Source organism: Temnothorax longispinosus, chromosome 9 (genome assembly GCF_030848805.1).
Source record: "Temnothorax longispinosus isolate EJ_2023e chromosome 9, Tlon_JGU_v1, whole genome shotgun sequence".
Lineage (NCBI taxonomy): Eukaryota > Metazoa > Arthropoda > Insecta > Hymenoptera > Formicidae > Temnothorax > Temnothorax longispinosus.
This window is the reverse complement of record NC_092366.1, coordinates 2,227,399-2,233,525: the sequence shown is the minus strand read 5'-3', so window position 1 is coordinate 2,233,525 and position 6,127 is coordinate 2,227,399. Positions and strand designations below refer to the sequence as shown.

At 27.6% G+C, this 6,127-nt stretch overlaps 1 long non-coding RNA gene across 1 annotated transcript; it reads left to right on the top strand.

The window, feature by feature from the left end:
* Window positions 1-3,023: 3,023 nt before the first annotated feature.
* On the top strand, window positions 3,024-5,913 carry LOC139819435 (uncharacterized). The gene is made up of 4 exons (XR_011733729.1): window positions 3,024-3,246; window positions 3,866-4,073; window positions 4,557-4,726; window positions 5,261-5,913. It is a non-coding gene; the product is annotated as an uncharacterized lncRNA (long non-coding RNA).
* The last annotated feature ends 214 nt before the right edge of the window (window positions 5,914-6,127 follow it).

Sequence of the window (6,127 nt, the reverse complement as noted above, 5' to 3'; positions counted from 1 at the left end):
CATACCAAAAAAATAATCACTTGTTCTCACATGTTATTTCAATTAAATCATGAAATCATTAGCAGCTGTTACGATGCACTATTCCTTTTTTTCTAATTAAACATGCTTACATTCAATTCATTCACGGTGTTATAAGATAACCACATACACACATAAGTGTATATGTATATTTGTATTGTTGTAAGGCGGCCGGGTCCACCTGCAGAGCCTCCAATTATTGAAGCTCCTGTTCGCCGAGTTGCCCAAGTCGTGCCTTTGGAGACGATAGCGCGGCGTCAAGCTGAGGAACCTCAGGCAGTTTTCCGTGGAGTAGGTCGTGGGCGACTCTTCGCCGATCTCCCGTTCGATGCTCGAATCCTGCTCGGGCGCGGTCAAAATCCGGCCAGGTTTAGAGTAGGTCCAGTAGGTCGTATGAGACCCTTCGCCGATCACCAGGTCGGTGCTCGGATCCTGCTCGGGCGCGGTCAGAATCCTGCCTCTAGTCGGGGGCATGGTGCTCCCCTTCGTGAGTAAAGTACGATTTTGTGTATTTCCATCTATTACTTGCTTTTGGTAGATGCTCTAGATTTAAATACTTTCGCTTTTCTCTATTTATGTTTCTAATTTTCGATAAAAGTCTTTAGTCTGTTCGTTGCTACGATTATAATCATTGCTGGTATATAGTCAATTAAAATTCTTAATTGTGTTATTAAATGTTTAATTAAAAAATTATATATAATATGTAATCTATATATATAATTTATATAATTTTTTTAGGTTTTGCAAGCTAATTGTAGTACCCATCTGTTACTTTTAGAAACCTGCTGCGGTGACACCGCTTCATCTATATCCATTATATTCTTTACTATTCGTGGCCCTAAAAACTTAATAATCGAGTGGACTAGAGATACGAACTGTACCGCATGACAGACGAGGAATGACTTTATAATACTTTATATATGTATAATCATAATAAATTAAAAACTGAAGTTGTTAGTGTAGAGGCATAATTTAATCTGTTATTCATATTTTTACAGTAACACTAACGATATGAAGCATATTAAATTGTGTTAAGGAATACATTTTTGTGTAAATTATATTCTTAAATGCATATAATTTATCTAAATATTCCTAGTTTTACATGTTTTTAATTTAGCATACGTATCTTTTGACAAGCAACCCTTATATTAGAATTGACAATTATATAATATACTTTTATTAATGCATGTATATTTTGACTATTTTGCTTCGTTTATACAATACGAATGTAATTATAATTATTAATAAATTTCATAAAGCTTTTTTCATTAAAGCATCTGTGGTTGAAATTAATATCGCAGATAATTAATTATCAATAACAAAAAATAATTATGTTAAAGAAAAGTAATACTGTTGCAAACTGTTGCAATCTGTATTGTATGTGTGGGTGTATGTGTGCGTGTGTGTGTGCGCATAAATATAGAATTTTACATACTTATCTGCATGTATGTGTAGGTATCTATTAATTTTAACCGGCGAAGAGCTCGATTTTTGAATTCATTCGCAAGAGAAACGTATGCGCAAATTCTGCTCTTAATATAGAAAAATTGCAAGTCAATTGGCTATCGCAGGGCTTTTAATCAATCAACTTGCAACGTTTGTGTAATAACAGAATTTCCGCATATGTTTTTCTTGTGAATAAATTCAAGAATCGAGCCCTAGACAACGTGTGGTTGAAAATCAGATATTAAAATTTAAAAAAACTTTAAATTGCATTGTAAAAAAAACTTCAAATATATAATAACAAATCTGCCTATAACAATAGACAGATAACAAAATATATTCTCTTTTTAACATAGTTTTCTTGAAATACAACTATGCGAAAAAAAATTGAGAACAAAACCCATTGACTGTTGGATTCAATTATCTGTGAACAGAAATATCTGTTGATGTTAAAAAGAATTCATCTGGAAAGATATGCAAATTGTTGAAAGAAAGCGTACGGCTACAGAATTTTAGATTTTTGCCAAATATAAGAGACAACGGTACATACGATCTGCAAGCGCCTAGAGATAGTTAATTTCGCGCAGAAATATGAGAACCAATAGCACTCGACGAGAGAGAATTGACCAGTTAGCACTGAGGACTATGTACGTTGTGTTTCCTATAAACTGTAAACATTTGTCACTGATGTATTGTCAAGCGAGGTATAGAAACAAGCGAGATAGAAGTAAGTAATTATCCCATTTGGTAAGACGTACGAATTGATTGTGCAAAACAATTAATTCTTATAACGAATAAGACAAAAGTCTCAAACTAGTCTTTTAAGTCTTTGATGTTTTATCTTTATTCGATGTCATTTTCGATATCAGTGCAATAAAATCACCGGTACGTCTACATTATAATTCGTTCAATTTAGTTGTGTCATATAGAGGTTATATTCTTTCTCTCAAAACTTGACGACAATCATTATTTATGTGTGTTAATCATAAATCATAACTTATTATTTTGCTATTACAATTTTCGGTTCATGTGTTGACAATTCGACAAGCATATAAATAAAATTAATGATACAATTAGTTATTCTTAGAGAATATAATTATTGTTTTGATTAGAATAATATTAAGATTTATGTATAGAGTAAATGTTTATATTACACTTCTGATTTTGCATTGCTGATACTATTAATTAACTTACATGATTTTAGTAAAACAACCGACTGACAAAGTTAAATACGAGTATTCAAAATTCTTTCGGTTTTCGTGTCCTTGTCGAGTAACAATAACACATATATGTATAAACATCTCAATTTCTCTCTTCGCAATTATTATTATTAAATATTAACTTCCTAATTCTCAGATTTACGTTGGCAAATTATAACAAATATCCATATTTTAAGAAGAAATTTATTGTAAATATCATGTCAAATATTGATTAAGTGTATTAATTCAAACTACACTCTTATTTTATTTCTTTTTTTTATTATATCGTTATATTTTATTACTAATTTGGCCAGTTCTTTATTTTTGATAATTAATTTTCTCAATTGGACTTTTTAGATTTCATGCACCTCTACCATTTCGCATAAAATAAGATTTTATATAAACAATTGGACAAATATTCTCGATTCCAATATAAAATAACCATGTTGTTTATTTCGTGACTACGACTGAGTGAATCAAGAAATTTTCATCTATCTTCCATCTGCTTAAATTTTCTCTTAAAGAAAAGTCACAGTGTCCCATATTATGGTACAATCACGGACAATCTTTGCAATTTTGATCTCAAGTAAGTATAATTGATATTGGGTGCGATCCACTTGGCGTTCCAAACGCTCTTGGAAACATTTTATTCTTGTTGTTTATCAAATGTTAAACAAGGACAAATGATGCTCAGAAACGTTTAAAGCGTCTAGTGGATCACACCCTATATCATATAGGTTAATTTTATAATGTATTTGATTTATTTGCCAATTTCTCATCACAGATTTTAAACATATTTAACAATACTTATATCTTTATTGAATATTATAGTAATTAAAAACATAAAATAATATATACATGTACATATCTTATTTTACATTTTATTATACACACAAATATACGTACATTACATTTTATTTATTTTAATATTTCAAATATCAATATATACCAAGAACAATATTTTTTTGTTAAAAAACTTGATTTCCTGAGAATTAAATTTTCTATACACGTACATATCTATACATACTCATTACACATACACACAACATTAATTAAAAATTGATTTATGCTAAATTTTTATTCCTAACAAAATTATAATTCTCTAAAGTAAGAAATATTTATTGCAAATTAAATATTTTAAAAATAGACATAGTTATAGTGATAACCAATAATAAAAACAAATATTAATTTATTACTATTTGCAGTTACTGTTCTAGTTATTATAACAGAAGTTGTGACATCATTATTACCAAACGATGTATTTGCCAAGAACAATGTAAAAAAGAAACATCAGACCGACTCGGAAATCAGATTTATAAAGCTTCCGACATTAGAAGATAATGTATTTTTTTGGTTAGAAGTAGCTACAGGCATAATACTTGTCCTATGTGTTATTTTAACATGCTATTTGTGGTAAATTGAATTTTGTTAACGTATATATTTATAGTTCAGTAAGATATTTAAAAAAATTATAATTTTTATTTTAATCTAAAGTTTTCTAAATAAGTTCTTTGAGAAAAAAATTAAAAGTACAAAACGAAATAGTATTACTCTTTTATGTAATAATTTTTTAATTAATCATAAATTGCAGATAAGAAATTATATACTTTTTGTTAAATGTAATTATACATATGTCATTTCTGCATCAATATATATTTTTTCTTTATTGTTTTTATGAATAATTTCGTTTTCTTTGTTTGTTTGTTTTTTTGTATATGTAATAGAATATATTCCTTTATTAATTATCGAATAAGGATAAGATTAATGAACTGATAAAACACTTTATAAGTAATATAAGTTTAGAAAATTTTATTTCAATTTTTTATAGATATGGATTCTTTATAATTTATTTACGATATTACTAGTCCTAAAAATCCTAAAAATCACTTTTAATAGGTGTACTCAGATTTCTTCCGGAAGACGGGTCAGACATTTTATCATAATTAATTGGAATCATTTTGTTCGCCGACTTTCTCACTTTCGAAGACACCGCGGTGAATATCATCCAACACGCCAGGAGCAAGAAATGCACGAAATTGTTGCACTATAAAGGAATCAAGGAAAACGTAATATATACAAGTAAAATATATATAATAAGTGAAACATAAAAGCAAATACAATTGTATGTTAGTATTATATATAACCGCAGTATAAATGCAAATAAGTAAATTGCTCATTTGAGATGCATTATTAATTATTACACTAAAAAAAAGTACAAACGTGCATAAGACTTTAAGATACACTCTAAATATTATTACGAATTTTTTAAATATTTATTGTTCAGTTTAAAATTGTTGTTAATCAAATGATTGATATCCAATATGTAACATGTAAGCAATTTAATACGTAAGCATAATTATATACACATACTTCAGAACAAAGCAAAAAATACTTTTCTCTATGTTTCTTTTCTAAATGAAATAAAGACTTAAATAACTTCAATTTTACATCATAAGAAAATTATTAAGAGTTATTATCTTTGCTATTTTAACCGTTGGCATAATAATTAATATTTTAAAATGACAAATATATATTTATTGCTAACAAATCTAATCTCTTAGTGAGTAGGCATTACTAATGACAAAATAATTTTGTTATAGGTATTAGATTCAATAACAAAAAAAGTAATGTCAGTGTTAACGAGTGAGATAGATAAAGAAGACGAAATTACTAAAATAAAAATTCTGGAAAAGGCCTCACTAAAGGATAATCTGAAATTCTTCTAAACGTTTATGACAGACGAGGAATGATTTCGTATGTATAATGAAATAAAAACTGATGTTAATGTTAGTGTAAAGACATAATTTAATCTGTTATTCATATTTTAACAGTAATACTACAATATGAAGCATATTAAATTGTGTTAAAGAACGTACTTTTATGTAAATTATATTATTGAATGCATATAATTTGTATAAATACTCTAAGTTTCAAGGTAAATGTACTATTGGCGGAACACTTAAAGCTTATGTCTGGACACCTTTATCATTTTAGTTTTTAAATAAGTATAAAGCGAATTAAAATCAAAGATAAAAATATAATACAAGAAAAATATTTTTATTTTTAATTCTTTGATTTTAATTCGCGTTATAACTTAATTAAGGACTAAAATGATATAAATGTCCAGATATATTAGATACGTGTCCAGGCATTGATACATTTACTTTACATGTTTTTAATTCAGCACATATGTATCTTTCGACAAGCAAACCTTATATTAGAATTAACAATTACGTAATACATTTATATTAATGCATGCATATACTTTGACTGTTTTGTTCGTACAATACAAATGCAAATATAATTATTGACAAATTACATAAAGTCTTATTTTTTTATTATTAAAACGACTTTCTTTCATTTATATAGCAGAGAATTAATTACACAGATCTGCGAGGTTTTGTTGTTTGAGAATTATGGATGGTTCTCTACTTAATTTTGTGATACAAATCTAGTAACAGAAATTG